The sequence below is a fragment of the Anser brachyrhynchus genome, assembly GCF_964034855.1.
Source record: "Anser brachyrhynchus genome assembly, chromosome: 2".
NCBI lineage: Eukaryota > Metazoa > Chordata > Aves > Anseriformes > Anatidae > Anser > Anser brachyrhynchus.
In genome coordinates, this window is record NC_137695.1 from 106,958,507 (window position 1) to 106,978,081 (window position 19,575).

The following is a 19,575-nucleotide window of genomic DNA, read 5'->3' on the forward strand; positions in this document are numbered from 1 at the left end:
TGCTATTCTCAACCACCCATTTTGTTTTCTAGTGCTGTTCGTGAGACTTTTAATACAGACATGAAGGACAAAATGCACAGGGTGTTTGAAACACAGACAAGGAGTGGACTTTCTTTACAGAACAAAGTAAAAAGTCTTTTTTTCCTGAGAGATCAGGATCGGGAATAGTGCAGCATTATCTTGTGTGAAAAGGAAATACATATGTGCTTGAAATATTGCTTCAAATAACAGGGAAGGCATGACATTTTTTGAAAGATTTCCCAGAGCAATGGGACCCAGGTTATGTCTCAGAGTAATTCCTGTCTGGGAGCTTAAGTCTGGAACTGAGTTAATTTAATGGATATGAACATAAGAAAAAAAAAATCAATTTAATGGTTAACTAGCATTTAACTTTCCTGTTGTTTTCATCTTAGCATCCTTGTCATTTTTTGACCTTTATCACTTTCTGTCACTCCCACTTCCACAATTTAGCATTGTGCACACCTTCTTCTTCACTCCAGAGAGTCTGTGTAGCTAATCCCAGGGCTCACGTACAATAACTGCAGAAAAATGAGATGTACAATCATGGCTGTGTACCTGACATGAAAGCTGAACATACGGGGAATGGGTGGCATCAATGGAAATAGGCCATTTTGGCATTTACTTCCTTCTGACATTAAACAAGATTAAAAAGTAAAGAGCTAGATACAGCTTACTCTATGCAGCACAAGGAGAGGGGAGAATATAACATTACAGCTGATACCACCAGATGGTAAAAGTAATTGCTTAAGACAGTACATTTGCTTTCCATTTAACAGTTAATAAAATACTTTTGTTTGATGTTCCCCATAAAGGTCTGTAGTAATTTAGATCCACACATGAGGACACTTACTTCTTTTCTATCACCTTTCAAAAATACTCTGTTCTTAACTATTTTTCTCTCCACTTCCTTAATCCTTTTTTTTTCTATTTTAAATGTATTCCCTTTATCTCTAACTCTGACAGAGACAGCTGTAATGTGACAAGAAGTACCTGAGTCAATGTTGCTCACTGTTAGCTCAGATAAATTACTGAAACTCTGAGATGCCTCCTATTGATGTGCTTTTCAGAGAATGGGCCCTCCATTTATAAATATAACATGAAGTCTTACTACAGTGTCAAGGTTCAGGTGCATCACTGAAATGATAATTTAAGACTTGTAGGTTTGTATATTGCTATTTTTAAGTTTAAAGGCCCATTGCCAAGAATATTATATACAAAGCTGACCTTCCTTGAGGTTGTTATAGTCTGCTTTGGAATGTTTCTTAAATACATTCACATCAACTATTTTGGCACAAAGACTTTAAAAAAAAATCATCAGTTTCAGTATTCATGTAGAGCTCAGCAGTAATTTGTTTCTGTTCATGTGGCAGTACAGACAGAGCTTTAGGAAGCATTCTTTATTCTGAAGTATTGCACAGGGCTTCTCATTTTTCTGGAAATCTGCATTACTCATTGGTAGAGGCAGGATACCAGAACCTGTGGAATAAGGTTGCTACTGTGTTTGGAAACACAGTTGTACAGTCCACACAAAGACCATTCTATTCCTAAAGCTATTCTGAATATAATAAGCATGGAAATATGTTAAACAAGATTGACAGCTCGTGTTCTTTATTACCTGGAAAGGGTAGGTAGGAAAAGACGTGGTCAAGATCCTAGAAAGTATGATCAACTAATTGTTGAACATTTGAGAACCTGTTAGGGTGAAAATGCAATAGCAACTGGAAATTTCAGTCACCCTATTGCAGGCTAGGTAAATATCCCACTCAGAAAGGTTCAAGAACCTAAACAATAAATAATAAAAATGGTAGCACTTTGAAAAAAAATAATGAAAGAGAAAAGCAGCTGTTGATTTAGGCCTGAGGAGTGAGCAGGAGCTGGTTCACAATATGTTAATTCAGAATCATTCTGGGTCAAGGACAATAATGTGGCAAAAATCAATTTTCTGCTCAGACTGAAAAAGCTATCCAAAAAATACACCTTCCCCAACTCCAAAAATGCAGAACATTAGCAGTGAATTTCAGAAAAGTCAGTAACAGATAAGACTAAGTTAATCAAATGAGGCAACTAATAGGGTAGAATGATACCAAGAAGGCAGTTTGGAAAACTAAATACTTTTTACCAGCTAAAAACCTTCAGTCAAAATATAAAGAAACCAATGCAGCTAAAAAACAAAGAAAAGGAAGCTATCAGGAATAAAATTATATCCTTCAAAACTAGGGGAAATTTTTAAGAAGAAAATTGAATAAAACATAAACATTGGCAAGGTAAACATAAAGCCATAATAAGGAAGGACAGTATGAAGCATGCAATTTACCAAGGATATTAAAACTAGTAATAGAAACTTACTCAAACATCAAAAGCAGGAAACATGCCAGAAAATTGGTGAGCCTGAAAAATGATCTATGTAAAAAAAGGCATACTCAAGAAAGATCAGACTAGAGCAGAAAACCTAAATTTGACGCCAAGACTTCACTGTTCACTGCAGAAAAGTTTATGGAGTTTCTCATACCAGGACAATTCTTTACAGAGAGAGTCTGAGGATTTATCTCAAACTGAAGTGTTGATACAAGGCCTTTTGTGCCCAGAAGAAAATGTAAACCACACAATAACTGTTAATCAGGACCATGTGGTATTTACCTAAGTGCTCACAGGAGCTCCCTGTGAAGGCTATGAACTAACTGTGGTGCATGATATATTGCTCAAACCGGCCTCAGCATGAGAGAAATATAAGGTGATAAATACAATGGAAATTTAAAAAAAGAACAGAGTTAGTACATATATGGATAAAAGTGATATATCTGGGAAGGTCTTGACGAGGAGAATAAAGCCTTCTAGAGGAAAAGTATTAACTTATAAATCTATTACAGTTCTTTGATGTAGTCACTGAACTTGTGACTAACATTGATTCTATTTTGATATCATGATTTTATCAACAAGCATTTGACAAGATCTCTCAACAGAGATGCTTAAAAAACTAAGCTGTCATAGGAGTGTTCACATAAATTATTAATTTGTTAGAAAATAAAGGGTAAGAATAAATGGTTGGCTTTTGCAATTGAAAGAGGTTACCAGTAAGGCCCAAGGGAGCTATACTGAACTCATGCAGTTCATTAAACCAACTGGGAAGGGACTGAAGAGTGAGGTGATGAAGTTTGTAAATGATACAGAATTATTCAGGCTAGTCAAAACTAAAGCTGACAGCAATGAGTTGAAGAAGGATTTCATGATAGTAAGTGACTGGGTTCAGAGAAAGTAAATAGGGAACAATTAACTGTAAGAATTTTTTGGCAACTAATGAGATTATGCAGCAAGTAGTTTAAAGCAAACAAAAGAAAATACATTTTCTGCAAATAATTAAATTGTGGAACTCATTGCCACAGGATGCAGTGGAGCTCAAAGTTACAATTCAAAAGCAATTGGACAAACTCCTGAAAAAACCAGCTCATACAGCATGGCTAAATGCAACAATATAAATATAACTTCTGGCTTAAGGAGCTCCTAAGCAAGCTATTACTGGAAGCTGGAAAGGTAAAGCAATTGGAGGGTCATTCAGTAATTGCAGTGTTCTTATATTCTTTCCCTAAGCATCTCCTATCAGCTGAAATACAGCCAAAAGAATGAAAAGAATGAATTAGAAATATCCTATTCAATTTGTTTCTTTTTTTTTTTGTCTTACCCTTCAGTTTGTATTTGTCTCATCGTGTAGGTTTGGGACAAGGACAAGGTATTGTATGTTTATACAGAACTTAGCGAAATTAGGACCAACAGCACTTACATTTTAGCACTGAGCTTCCAGATGTTATTATAATATAAATGTTAAGCTACCTTTCACAGAAAAGGCTTGTCATATTAAAAATAATTAAAAAAAAAAAGGCAAACAGAAACCTATATTAGAGAAAATTAAATTGCAATGTCAAGCACTCTAAAGTTTTGAAGGATGGAATTTAAAGTTGTCTAAGCAAGCTTTAACCTTCACGGTCAAAGCCTGGCAAAGCTACATGCAAATGGAAACGACTAAAAAGTGGAGAATCAGACCAGGGTAGGTGCCCTGTTTACCTCAATCTCTTTATATATTAATTTATCATTTTATACACAAAATCCATCCATATACACACAAAAAGTCATTTGGGTCATTTGTTTCACAATTTCAGCATGAGTAAAGGAACAATGCTAAATTGAAGATAACTGGAATGAGGAATAAGTGAATGAAAACTCTGAAACAAAAGAGGATAAGGTGAAGTTTAGAAAGCAGTAATATGCTTGAGGGAGCAGCTTTGCAGAAGTCATACGTTATATATTGGTGTGCAAAGTAGTTGTGTTATTAGTAAGACAGAATCATGGAATTACTTTCTCTGTTGAGTTTGAATTTGGAACAGGTTGCTTAGCTACATGTGTTCCAGCACTGAGCTGGATCCCATATTCAATAAGAAGTTGTAGAATTTCTTTTATCATCAAATATAGAAGTAATATGAGAAAATTGTGTTTATTCCTTGTAAAGACCACAGAAATGTATCTGTCTCCATATCTTTCGGATGTGAAGAATGAAGGGTGGCAAGTTCAGATTCTGAGCAAATGAAGAATAGTTTCCCTGCTTGTTATTTGCTAAAGAAAGAAATATCCAGGGCAGTGTTACATCAGACAAAGTATGAAAAATTAGAGGTTACGAGGGCCTTGCAAACCTTTTATTTTAAAACTTTGATCTCTTTACACCAGGACAGTCTGGTTACTGAATACCACTTTTTTTTTGGTGTTACTCACCTATTTTATACTTCAGTTTCTCCCTCTCCCTGTGTTCCAATAGCATGATCTATTAAGGGTCTGAAGTGGAAACCAGTGCCTGAAGGTCTTTACCTTTTTTTTTGTTGTTTCCTTAGGTCAAAATACTGAACAAATTTTGGTATATACAAATATACAATCCATGATGGAGCTAGGCTCTATATGCAGTCCGTTTGTCCATCCAAAATGCCTAGAAAATTCCTATGGAAAGTGGTCAGCTTCATTAGACATACTGACAGGCTCCATTTGCATCCTATTCAGTGGGATAGTGTCTTTCTTGCTTTCCCATTGGGATGTATTGTCTCATCTTTGACTAATACAAGAGAAGATACTAAGGGCCATGAACAATCTTCTCCCAGCCTCAGAATCAACCAGGGAAGTTAAGTAAGCTTTCTGACAGGAGAAGAAGTATTACTTTCCCCCGTACCTTTCTTCTACTTCTACATCACCTGCTTTGAGCAAGGGCTAACAGCTGATCAGGTCTTTCTGTTCATCCTTTGCAAGCTGCAAAAAACCTGTCTGATCTCTCCATGAAACAACCAACAAAACAAATTGTTTATCAAGCAGTAAAAGGGCCACGGAAGAATAGATGTTCCACACCGTATAACATTGAAGGGGCCAAGAATGCCATGCACAGAAGTGAACTAAGCGTGAGGGTCCCCTGTATCTTTATCACATGGAAACATAGTCCAGAAGAGTGGGATACAAGTTAACAGGCCAGTAGGTTCTGTGACAGTGGGTACTCCTTTTCCAAACTTTTCAAGTCTGCATTCAGTGTTCTATTGCTGATGATCTGATTATTTGTCCTAATACATTCAGTTACATTTAACTGCTAAGAAAGCCGGTTCACCTGGAATGAAATGTCTCCAATGTGTGTCTTTTTTCTCTCTCTCTCTCTCTCTCTCTTTTTTTTTTTCTTTTTCCAAGATAAAAATCAGTATCCTGTTTTCTTGCAACTGTGTTGTGACTTCTGGGGATACAATAACACAGAGAACTGGGCAGGAGTTTGCTTTCTAACGCTCACATTGATTTATTTAATCTTATCTGACAAGCCTCTGATTGCTAAAAAATGTACTAGTGTGCGACCTAATATCCTGCTGCAGGATATTATCAAAACAAGTGGCTTTGTAAGATTAAAAAGAGGGCTAGACACTTATAAGTGTAAGAATAGCATCCACAGTTATGCCAATGAGGATAAAAGTAAATGAGGCCCAACAGTCATCATGCTTCAGGACATAAGCTGTTCACCATTTGGGGTCAGAAATATTTGCCTTTTTGCCATGTTTAAATGTTGGCCTGAGGCACTGTGAGTTTAAATTCAGTTCGTGAATGTAAAGCATCTGAGAGAGGCTGTTTCCAGTCTTCATACCAGATGATGCAATAAAAGTTAGCAGTAAGTTGCTTCTTTGGGGTAACATTTCTTTTCTTCCTGATCATGCTTCATGCTGCTTGTAGATATCTTTAATGCCACTGCTGCATTAAATGAAAGACTCGCAAGTTCCCTATTCATGTGGGCCACGAACTGACAGGAAAGGGGATTTTTGCACCACTGCCAGTCCCTTAGTACATGAATAGGTCTACTGTTGATCTGTAAATGCATAAAAGAGCTGAGGTTTCCTGCTTGCTCCTAAGTAGCCCATGAGCAAATCCCTGGGTGACTCAGTAAAACACATTTTTGCTGCTCTAACAACTGATTTTTGGCCCTCAGACCAGCAGGAGCAGGCTCCAGGCAGGCAGGCAGGGCCCAATGGATTGGTTGAGGTACAACCACCTGCTTTCAGGCTCCATACTCTCCTGGGTCCCCCTCACAGAGCTATATCTTCATCACATGCCCAGAGGAGTGGGATAGATGAGTGAAAATATAGTCCTGTGAAATGCTGAGCTCTCACAGCTCCTATTAACTCTCACTGGCCCAAACCAGTGAGATACTAGGTAGCTCTTTGGATCTGGATTGTTGTTTGCTTGGTCACTGTAGTCTTCCCTGGTTAAGGAAAGACCTCTTGCTATCTTTATTTGAAAGCTTAAAAGGAAAACACAAGGTGATGGCAAATTCTTGTTACACCCACAGGCTTTCTGAATCACAGCGTAGGCTTCTCAAGCCCAGTTCCCAGTCAAAAATATACCTCAGCTGCTCAGTGAAATGAGAAGTTAGACAGCACCACTCTATTTCATAGGCACCTTGTGAGAAGAAAGTCATGAAGAATTACTTGTCACAGCAGTGAGATAAGAGAAGTGATCCACATAGCTGAAACAGCTAGGTTTTGCCTGAGGGAATTTTTGGTCTCATCCTTCAAAAAACGATTGGGTCCCCAGTATACTTGTGCTGTCAATGTAACAATCACTGTAGTGTTACTAAAACTACCTACGAGAATCAAGTTCCTATAAATCTGAATAGGAACTAGGTGTTTATATATCTTAAATGCTTAACAAGCGTGGTGGAAAGCTGCTAGAGGCCTCTTTACTGAACCCCAAGAGTGTACAGTAGCGTACAATGCCAGGGAAGTCCACAAATATTACGATTATATTAGACTCTCTCAGCTGGGATGTGCATACTCTCTAACATATGAAAGTCCAATAGATCCTCAAATAGTATCTTCAAGTAATGCATCATGGTATGTATTCATCTCCATACCATGGGAATGAAAATGTGTCCTGGAGTTATGTATCTCATACTTAATTTGAAAACAAAGCAAACATATTACTTTTAGGTACATGACTAGTGATCTTAGTAAAGCATGATCTCGTAAAGGTCAGAAAAATGTGTGCAAGTTTGCAGACTAACCACAGGCATCCACAAGTCACAAGAAGCTTACGCAGAGCTGTTGTCTTGTCTTGGTATTTCTTTGTGCCATTCCTCATTATTTTTGGAAATGTGTCCCTTAGCTGACACAGAGATTATTCTGCATTTTAATTTGCAATTGTTTTTACATGTACTCTAATTAGCACAAGGTCAAAAGGAAGGCTTTTGAAAAGAAATGTGAGGTCTTTGTTGCAACCAGATGACAGCACATTGAAAAGTTACCAAAATGCCATGCCCAAATGAAAGAGGGATTTTGCTTTTTGTTTTGCTCCTTAACATGAATTGCTACGTATTCAGGATTTCTTCAGATCGGGGCTCAGTCATCACCTTCAGCATGAAGAAACGACTCCATGACAGGAAAAGACAAACTAAATTCTTGTTTTCCTTCAATTGTATCAACATTTACAGTGGCCTGAACTATCCCCATTGTAGTTTAAACCCACAGGAAGGAGCTCTGAAGAATGAAATCTTTGTGAGAAAATAACCTTACACAGATTCTTTTTTTTGTTGTTGTTTTGTTTTGTTGTGTTTTTTTTTTTTTATTATTATTATTATATCCACCAGGGGGACAGGCTTTCTCTCAAGGGCCATGCCACAGGGCTTATTTCCAAATCCTTAACTGGGAAGAAGTCCTTTAAGCTGTCCATCAGCTTTCCATCCAACACAGTAGCAGTATAACATTCTTGAAGGCCGGCTATGGGAAATTGGGATGTCTCTTTTACCCTTGCAGGTTTGGGGGGAAAACAGAGAGACAAAGCAGGACAGCAGGCTGATGGGGGTAAACCCGAAACCCTTTCCTTCCACTTGAGACCAAAAAAAATAACTGGGAACAGAGATTCTCCAAATCAGTGGGAGAGAACTTGAAGCAGCTTGAGCAGCAACCATCCTGTTTGGTTCCACGCAGGAGCCATTTGTGCTCTTAGGAAACTTAGGAAATTTTAGATGAATCCTTGCAGGCTAGGCTTAAATAAACCTCTCACTAGTTACATTGTGTTGTTTTGTTTTTTTTTTTTTTCTGTGTAAGGGTCCTGATACTTGGCAAGAGATTATAATAAAGTGAAAAGTTTCTCTTTTTTTTTTTTGGTATCCCAGTGTTTTCTGTTTTGTAATACGTCAGGCCAAGGCAGTTTGTGATGAATGCCTTTTTTCTTCTGATTTTTTTTTCTCAGGCAAAATGATTTTAAATCATGTTGTAGCAATGAAATATCCTGCTTTCATTTAAAGTAATGGAAATGTAACTATGAGGACCAGTCATGTCCTGGAGGACTTTCTCACTTATTTGGACAAAATTCCCTTTAAAACTAAAACACAGAAGAGAATTTCAAAACTTGGTGTTAAAAGATTAAAAACAGATTTTCTTCAGAAGATGTGTGACAGAGGTAGATATGGGACCCCAGGACTCTTGGATGAAGTTCAACATGTGTCAGTAAAGACATCACCGTTTCCTGCAAGTTTAATTTGGTGATCACTATCTGATTGTCTGTATCTTCAACTGCTTGCATCTCAAATAAAATTGATGCTGCTAACCTTCTCAGAGCCGAGGTCAAGGGATCAACAGTGGTTGAGCCTGACTTGTAGTTCATGGGAGACAATAGGAAATACCTCATGCAGCTCAAAAGTGACCCTGCCACAAGTCTCAAGTCATTAGATGATGAGCTGCTCCAGGAGTAGATCAGAGCTTCTCAGCCTTCCTGTGTGATGGTAAATAAAATGAGCCATCTCTGCTCAAGGACCACTCTTTGCCCCTGAGACCAACTGGCACAGCACAACTACAGGGTAAGCTAAATTTCCTTACTCTCTGTGCAGTGTGGTTGCACTCAAAATGCCTTTTGGGAGTAATCTTTATCCAATGCTAATTCCCAGTAGTAGCTGGGCATTGTCCAGAAGCATCTGGAGTACTCTTTCTGAGTTCAGGCCAAAATGCTGACCTGTGCAGAGACAGCTGTAGAATTGCAGCCTTGTCCCTGCTTCTGTCCATGCTCCAATATTTGGAGCAAATTAATTTCTCTCTCCAGCTTTATTGACCAGTGTGCAGGACGAGATAACCCACCTTCTGACTCTTTCCTACACTCTTCCAACTCACATATGCAAGACAAAGTGTTAGATCTCTAAAAGGAACAGCAGCCAGCCTGGTGCCCTGTATGCATAACACATTGGAAATCAGGGGGAGATATTTCAGCAGTGCACAGTTTTCTCCATAGGCTCTGCTCTGTGATTTCCGTTCAGGAAATGAAATGACTTCACATGCTTCTCTCCCAGGAAGCTTCAAGATGTCTTCAGAGGGACATCAAGGAGAAGCCAATATGTTGGAAGCCCCATCTGTGCTTTGTGGCTGAAGGTGATTCTGGGCCCAGAAACCTTCATTCCCCTACTTCTTGTGAGCACTAAAGCCCGTAAGAAACGTAAGGGAATAATAGGAAGATTTTTCTATAATGCAAGTAACAGTAACAAAATTTGGGTTCAATTTTCCAAGACCACATTTTCCTTTGCTAGGATCCCCATGCATATCTACTGGTGCAAGAGTAGTTTTGTAGTGTCTGCTACTTAAAAGAACAGCAGTTTCAAAGAGAACTAGCCACCAACATCAACGTCTTCACTTTTATCTTCAAACAACAGATGGTGTTAATCTGGAGCTTTGCATTCCTGAAAGTACTGGAATCATGACTCAACTTGCTTCCAACAGGACCCTACAGCACCACGTAACACTAGGGAAAACAGTCAGAACGAACAATCAGAGCAAAATATGCCTGCCATCAAACAGACTTTGAGTGAAATTCTTATCTTTTCGCCTGACAAGACATCACCCAGCTGACGATTTGTGGGTCTCATTCTGCTTCCAGTCACACTGCCGAGGGTAGCTTGTGTGAGTCACCAAAATCTGGAGTAGCTTCAGAGAAGTGATGTGCATTGTGACAGGGTAGGACTAGTAAGGTCAGGATCACATTCACACACCAATTCTGCACTGGCATAAGCATGCGATGCTCTGCGGCAAGGTCAGATTTCATTGGAGTTGCTTTAAACCTACTTCTCCCTTACCAAGATCAGAATCTGTGGGTGATTTGGGATGAAAAGTTAAGGTGACACTGAGGCAATTTCTTTCATATTTCATGCAAGGAAAGCTAAAATAAATAGAATGAAAGGCCCCCACATTATTAGCTAGTGTGTTTGAAAGAATCCTGCAGTTGTGTTTTCTCTTTTCTTAACTGCAAGCCAGAACATTTAAGATTTAATTATTTAGAGAAAGGGGGAGGGGAAGCGTGCCTTTTGAAGAAAGTCCCACAAGTTTCCAAACACTTCAACATTTCATTGTGGCAATCAGCCAGATGCCAAACAAAATGCTGCTTTCCACCAGGGATCTGACAGGTGGCCTTTCCAAAGTTTACACACTGAAGTGAGAGCTGATGTTCTACTGCTTATTTTTCTGCCTTTTAAGTTATTCCTTTATTGAAGCCAGACTGGAGACATCTTTCCATGTAACAAAAGATAAAATCTTTCCCTGAATATTTTGGGATTTTGGTGTGCTTTTATTTTATCCATATCTACTCAGGGGTTTATTTTTCACACCTTCAGATGAAGAAACATTGGCCTGGCAAGAGAGAGAAACACGTACATAGCGAGATGAAAGATAAGCTACTCGAAGCTTTGCTGATAACACAGAGCCAGACACTACCTAGCAATAGCCTGGGGCAAAATCCTGTGTTTCCCTCAAGGCGTTTACCCCATACCATCCTGCAGGCAGGGAGTTGATGGCTGGGAAGATGTCAGGCATGCCAGCACACATTGTCCCTGCCCATGCCCACCTGGCACCACTGTGCCTGGGGCTCTCCACCTGTCACCGGCGCATCCAAAGTGGCTGCTCTGGGGAGAAGCAAACACAGTCTGCGGTTGCATTTAATTTCTTCCTCCATGTTGTCCTAGGGCTACCAGATGTCTCCTCAGAATTTCTGGATTTAGAAAACCTCTAAATCTACCCAGAGAAAATAGCAGGAGAGACAGTGCGGGGCAAAAATGATGTATGATAGCTCTCATTGTCCTTCATGCATGGGGTCCTTATAAATACACGGCAAGGTCCAGATGAAGAGATGAGAGAAACTGCAAATTCTTCTACAGCAACCGATCTGCACTTCCCCCATAAAGAGAAAGTCTGGACCCTCTTTGGATATAGGATACTCTGTACAAACTTTTGCTTTTGGAGGTGCAGAACTCAAACAAAACAGGACTCATGAGGCTCCACAGAAGTCAACAGAGCTACTCCTGTGTTACATGAACACAAACCAAGAGACAATGAACCCTATAAATAATGCTTATCTGAGGAGAGGAGCAAATGCAGATTTACTGAGTTTGATCACACCTGACAACTGAGATACGGTTATGGAAGAAGCTGCTGGAGGTCCATGGAATTGCTCATGATTGATACCTAGGTTTATGAGACTCACGTCCGACTCAGTTTAACTTAGTTCTGGGATCAGATTTTCAGTGTCCACAAGAGAAGACTTGGGGCCTGCCCTTGCCCTCATTTATATATCACTTTTCCATAAAACCAAAGGGAGGGTGGGATATATTAGATAATGCAGTACACAACCAAAATTATCAGTGTAAGAAGGACATTCTGGCAAAGAAAGGCCCAAGTCCCGACCAAAAGATTTGCTTACTGTTGGCAAGCAGCAATAGGTGATCTATGAGTTGGACACAATGATCCTTGTGGGTCCCTTCCAACTCAGGATATTTTGTGGTTCTCTGATCTCTCCCCTGTTGTGTTCATGTTTCTACACTGCAGTCTTCACCGTAGAATCTGAGCAGCTTCTGAGAGCTTCCCATGTGATGAACATCTGGCACATACCATCTGTTTGTTCACCATTCTCCTGGGAAGAGAGACGTGAGCACTGAAGTGTCTTTTTTGGAAGGGATTATTTTGAATTGTTATTATGTATGTTAATATGCATTTGTACTAGAGAAGACAAGGTCAAAGAAATAGCTTTGCACTTGAAGCAGGCAGACAGACAGTGTGCAGGACCTTAGTTCCTGGGGGAGTTTATTCCACTGGCTGAGAACAACACACAAGGCATTTTTATGGAGGAGGGTTCTCTTCTGCCAAATGAGCAAAGCTGTAATGCATAACATTTCACTTATATACAAATAATTAAGTGTGTATGTACATATGATAGAAGTTTAGACATCAGTTAGGAGTCCTTAGAAATAATCTCTATGTTGGATCATTTTACCATGTCAGAATGTTGTAAAAGGGACCTTTGCTACTGGAAAATTAAAAAGCAAAATATTTGAGTAAATATGCCACTAAATACATTTACTGTATAGGACAAGTCTTTTATGCAGAGCTGGATCACAGAACAAAATCCTTCTATTCTCTGAATGCTTAAAGTGAGACAAGGGAAAGTGAAAATCAAAAAAAATCAAAGCATTAGGATGGCATCATCATTGCTGAATTGTCCACCCTTGGTCATGAACCTCATGTTTTGACCAGTCCTTTCCATCCATTCTTTTGTTTTCAGAAAGTCAGAGGACATACTACTGAATTTGTCTGCAGGACTAAGAAAGGCCTGCATGTGACTAAGAGGGAAGTACACTTCAGCATCACATACTTAAGATCTCATCTTCCACCCAGTCATGACAATAGCAAAACAACCACTGATTTCAGTCATGCAGCTCAAGCAGGTTGCAAAATAAGCATAAAATAATTTACAATTGTTAGCAACATTCCACAATACTTAGAGCAGATGGAGAAATGCTTGAACTCCTCTGTGAGTAGTAAATAAGTCAGTAAGCTCTTGCCATCTCTCCTCCCACCCCACACCCTTAAGAACATTTAAAAAAAAAAAAAAAAAAGAAAGAAAGAAAAGAGAGAGAGGGAGAAGAAATATGAAAGCAAATCAACAAAGCAGGCAATTCTTTAGGAATTATCTTGTATTCAACATCTCTTTGAAATTATCCAGCAACTAAACCACAGGCCCCCTGGTCCTTTTGGCCTTACAAAACAACATAGAGTCTTCTGTGCACAGATGCAGTAATTACAGGCAACATGCACAAAGAAAAGCAAACAAAACAATTTCAATTGCCAGAGCCAAGCATGCAATTGTGTATCTATAAAGGTAATTACAAACTAAAAGATCAGTCATGGTTCTTGTTTTTTCCAATTACCATTTTGCCCTGAAGAAAAACAATTATCACATAAGTAATCCTAATCACTTTAACATTTGTTTGGCATATAAGAATCACATCTAAATGCCCTTCTTTTTTGAGGCATATAAAATCTGTATTCAGAGCCAAACTTTACATTTCTTTCTCATTTCTAATTCGGGAAAGCCTTCATCCAAAACCCTCAGATGGCAACGAAAAGAACCCAGAGAACTTAGTACTGCTGATTCAGGGTGGGTTTTTTTTTTTGACACTTCTTATCTATTTTATGTCACTAGCTCTTCTTGCCAACAAGCATTGTAAGCAGAAGGAGCAGGAAGCTGAGGGACTCTAGAGACAGGTCCAATATCAGATATGAAATATGTTTATATATGTGGAGCTGCTTTACTTGTTAGTATTCACAGTAAAGCATCTGGTCAATAGTTTTGTCTACAGTCATAAAATACCCTGTGTACGCCCTCCATCCTTGACTGAAATCCTCAGAGAATGGTACTTAGTTTTTACCTTTCTGTGCAGGTAATCCTGTAGGAGATTCTTCTCTCTACTTGGATAGAAAAACACAAACATGTTCCATAATGCATGGGTATTTGAACAAAATACCTTGTAGAAAACTAACCTACTGCCATCTATGGGGCTTGATGAACAACCCCATTAAAGAAATTAAAAACACTAAAAAAGTTCTTTCACCTCAATCCGACGTTCAGAATACATTCAGCCTTTGGGAACATTCACCATACGTTCCACATTTTTCAAAACCTACAATATTTGGTGCAAGACAGGAGAAGAGCAAATGAAGAAGACAGATCTGTGTCCTTTCAGTAGCTCTAGCTGTCAGGATTAAGATCACAGCTGAAAAATCAGAAATGGAAATTACTGTTATAACATCAGCGAATGTGATCCTGATGAAACCTTCAAAGGTGGCCTCATTTCAGGGGCAATGAGGGGAGATCAGATCAGATCTTTCAGCTTGTTGTCTTTATGGACAAGCAGTCTCCGTAACAAAAACAGCTCAAGCACTCTCTCAAGGATGAGCAGTTGAGCCAATGAAGGAGGAGGCCAGGCTCATGCTGAATGCCTAGTCTGGGCTCAGCTCAGCATCCACATTTAGGTCTGAGCCAAGGGAAGTCAAGCCAGGAAGGATATTTTGGCACCATTTCTTGGCGGCCACAGTGACCTCATATATCTATTATGTATTTTCTTTTTCATACTCTATGCATTTAGTCAGCTTGGCTGGCTGATCTCCTATTTTTTGGTTTGTTTCACTATGGCTTGGCTGTACCTTGGATCACTTGGCTTGCCCAAGTCTAGTATCACTTGATTTGTAAAGCTGTTGCAATTTCTTAATTGGAGAATTATAGAGTGGAATCCATTTATGAAAGTTTTTTTTCAGCATTCCATGCTGCGTATAAACTGTTCATTCACTCATTGAGCTTGCTGAACTCAGAGTAGGAGCAAATACAGGACTTTGCTATGAAATGGGAAGACAGCTGAGGGGGAAGATTGTGATTGGTAAATATCATGAAACTCTCCTCAAAGTACAGCCAGTACAGTACCAAACTTTTCACAGTGGGCTTCTGTTTTCCTTTCCTACATCATTTTTAAGCTCTCTTTCCACCCACCTCTCGCCCCATAGGACCCAGTTATGGTGCCTTTCCATACCTTAGGTGCAGTCAATGGTATTTAAGTGGAAGAAAGCTCTCAACAGATCAAGAAATGCAAAGGACAGTGAATAACATCTGCACGTTAACCTACCCTGTCAAAGTAGAGCTAATGACTGCAGCTGTATCCTCAGCCTCACTGGTTCCCACTGCCTTGTTCAGAAGCCTACATGACACAGCAGTACTCAGAATACCTGGTAGGATGGTATACAATCACAGAGACAGGTAAAGTGCCTGGGGAACCTGCAAGTGGATCATTTCTTACTTCCACCTTCCCTTTTTCATATCTCAAAGTCCTCCTGTTTTTCCCCTCCTATTTCTCCTCTGTTGCTTCCATGCCCTCCAGCCTCTCACAGGCTTCTAGTCCCCTCAGACAAGTGGACGAGCACTGGGGATGAAGTGAAGACACCTGTGGAGACTTTCAAGCCCTGAGGTGGACTGTAGGCAGCAAGGCTGCCTGGCTGAACACTTGCCTGCTTACAAGAGCAGCTCCTCATGCTCATCAGAAGTCAAAGGAAATGCAGCAGGGCACAACAGGTCAAGTAAGGAGAAGAGCCCTCTTCTCCTCAAGAACCACATAAACATGAAAAATGCTTGGAAGAGCAAACACTCTACAGTTCTCTTGTTCAGACTGTGGTGAAATCTGCCCTGACTGAAGAAGTGCAGGAGCAGCGTAACTATGAATGCCTCCCTAGCTTCTGCCCCTGAAGTGTTTGCTTCAAAACCTTGTCAGGGCACTTGCTGTGCTAGCAAACGGGAGCACACACCACGGGCGTGCACCACAGGCCAGGCTGCTTCTCCCACAATTTCCTCCACGTGGATTTGGGGACTGAGGAGGAACTACATGAACTTGTATGTTGAATGCTGTTTTTTCAGCCCCAAGCAAGCAACTGGTTCTTGCAACAACTGCAGGCAATAGCATGCATGTGGTCACCAGCGAGGCTTTGGCATGACTGTGCAGGGAGGGCTTCTGCAGCGGCGAGCAGGCAGTACAGAAGGATGCCGCAGGGGTAAGCTCTGTCCCAGAAGAAGGACTGAATGACTTTGTTTTGAAACAACAACTCAGATGTGGTTGCAGGCAGAATAAAACACCAGGAAAAAAAGTCTTGGCCAATAGCCTGGCTGCTTCTGGGAGATCCTCTGGCTTGGCTGATTACACAGAAGCTGCTCTTCTTCCTCCTGCAGTTGTGCAAGACCTACCTTAAGAACAGCCCCAATGCCTTTCTTCCCCTGGGGACAGGGTTCATTCCTGCCCACCCTGGAGAAACAGCAGGCTACTTGTAGCAGAAACTCATTGGCTCTGATCCCACAGCAGTATGGCTTTGCTTAATTCAACACCCAGCAGGAAAAGCCAGCCTGTAGCTCACGGTGGGCAAATGTTTTTATTACTGGGGCCAGATGCTGTTTTGGGATATGGATACAATTGCAAGATGACATCCCTTTCTTCTGGAAGAGTCTGATGGTGGCTTAGCACACATGGGTACACAAGGAGATGTCTAACATGTGTGGAGTTTACCAGGAATGAGCTGTTCCTCCTGCTCTTCCATTCTCTGCTTGGGGTCACAGCGTGGAAGATTATGGACCACACCACTTCTTGCAGACCACACTGACCTAGATCCTCACTTTCTTATAGGCAATTCCCATGCTTAGTGTATGAGTCCAGAGGAGCTTTCCACTCTGATTTTACTCGGGTCCTCTTGAAGTAGATTTCACTGGATCAGTGGCAAAGTAAGAGGTGTGAGCTTAAGATCCCATTAATATTTGTGCCAAAGTGGTGGTCAGCAGCCCAGCCAGTCTTGTTCTAATAAGCAAACACATAGGAGGAGGCAGTGTATTGCTGTTCATTTTATTCTTCCATCTGCATTTCAGTAGGTGGGAATAGGATTGCAATGTGTAAGATGACTTAGAAATGGAACGTGATTTTATTCCTGGTTCCCGTGTTAATATGCTATGCTATTTCTTCAAGAGTTGTGATCATAACTGAGAATTATGTAGGGGATCAGGGGGCTTAGAGGATTAATTTTGGATTTACAGCTTTTAATTTTAGGAGCATTTTTGGTTTTAATTGGTTTCTCCATACTGCCAGCAGCCTTTTTGCCTACTGTGCTGATCAAAGCCCTCAGCTGTGTCATAATTCAAATGACAATAACAAATCTGTTTGAAACCATCCAAGTGCCATTTTGTACTGCACAGAAGTGTTGAAAGATGATAGCATAAGGATGAAATAGCTGACTGAGAATGGTTACATTACTCTCTGACCACAGGTTGTATTTGTTGCTTTGCATGCAAAAATTCTGCCCAGAAAAAGAGTTATAGGGCCAACTGTGTCTCCAATCAAAAGCTGTCAACTGGAAAAACATATTGGTTCATCTTCAAGACCACCAGCATTTCTATGATGGTTGCCGAGCTTGGATGAGCAGTGTAATGGAAGGAGATGGACTATCCAAATCAGTTCCAATTTTCGATAAATTATATAATGTTTTTTTCATATCTCTCCCCAGCAATTTAAGCACAGGGAAAGTGGGCTCAGAAAAATCATGACTTTTAGTATGGATCCTTCAAACCACTTTCTTAAGTATATTTGGTAAAATAAATCCTATAACAGAAGCTGGCAAAAAGATCTGCAGGGAGGCTTGGCATGAAAAAGCACAGCAGCACGGCACTGTAACTGAAATTTATGATGATGGAATATTACTGTCATATGAACAAATCCAGGAAAAAAATCTGGCTTCAGGAGGGAGTAAAGAAAAGTAGAGGAAACTGCCTTCCTCATCATAAGGTCACAAAAGCTATTCAGATTAAGTAGCACAGACGTCCTTAACTAATTGTGAATTTAGCCACATGAGGGTACAGGGGATGGATGTTCTCTGAGGCTGAGCTTGGCCCCAGAAATTCTTATAACAACTCAAGATACTAAAAAATAAACTCAGTTACTGTTCCTTCCAGCATGTAAAAGAATCAAGCGTTGTCTAAGAGCACTGAGCAGACCAACAGCAAAATTTCACAGCCAGAGAACCAAGACAATCAGGATAAAATACTGTGACTTTTTTAAACATCTACGTTATGTTCCCATGAACTCCACAAGACACTTCCCAGGATACTGGTCACTGGCAGAGCTATAATGAAAAAGGTGAGTACAGCTTATAGGTTGGACATCCTTTGAACTCAAGAATTATATGACAAGGGTATGAGGAAAGAAACAAATGACATGGAACTTCGACAGAACATGAGGTCATTGTAGGAAAGAGCATAGTCTGCCCGAATGTCCTCTGTAAATGCTTGCAGATACCCAGCCCATTGGCAAAATGGGTGGTGTTGACTGTGGTAGCTAATCAGCTGATTCATAGACAATCAAGTGATCAAAAATGGGCCTAACTCAGCCAGCCAGATGGACTCAGTGGTGGAAATTGCATCAGTGGAAAAATCTATATACTGCCTACAAGACAAATTATGAAAAAGTGGAGGATATGGAGGATATTTTGACCATATCAATCTAACAGAGGTAGATACCACCAAATATTAGATATTTTGTCTTACTCACAGTCTTTACTTGGGCATGGGCTGCATAGCATTCACATGGTTATCATGTAGCCTGCTCACAGCAGGCCAACATACACCAAATTATATCTGAGAGATCTAATCAAAGATCCATGTATTCCAGTGGTATTGAGATCAGGAATTTAGTATTTTGCATGAAGAAAACATGAAATTAATCAATTCCAGAAAAACTCCCCTCAAAAAAGCACAAGATCTCATCAAAATTATGTGCATATCATTGAAATGGAAATGCTGGTCTTCTACTGAGTTCCACTCTTACAAAGCTACTGGCCTCAAAACCAGTACTTTATCCCAGAAAAGTTTTCATTTTTGAAACAAGCTTTATGCAGCAGATTATGGCAGATAAGAGGATACAGCTATCCAGAGCTGCACAGCTTGCCCACTCAAAAAATTTTTCATTTTCCGTCTTATGAGGGGTGAATGCATGTTGTTAGCAAAGTTGCTGCAAACATAGTCTTTCTGTTATAACTCTGCCATTATCAGCATAAGAGCTATATAGATTAACACTTTAATTAGTTCACAGCGGGTCTGAAAAGCCCAAAGCAAGATAAATTGCTAAAGCATTTATAATATTTTATATATTTTTTAAATGGAATATTTATATTTTAT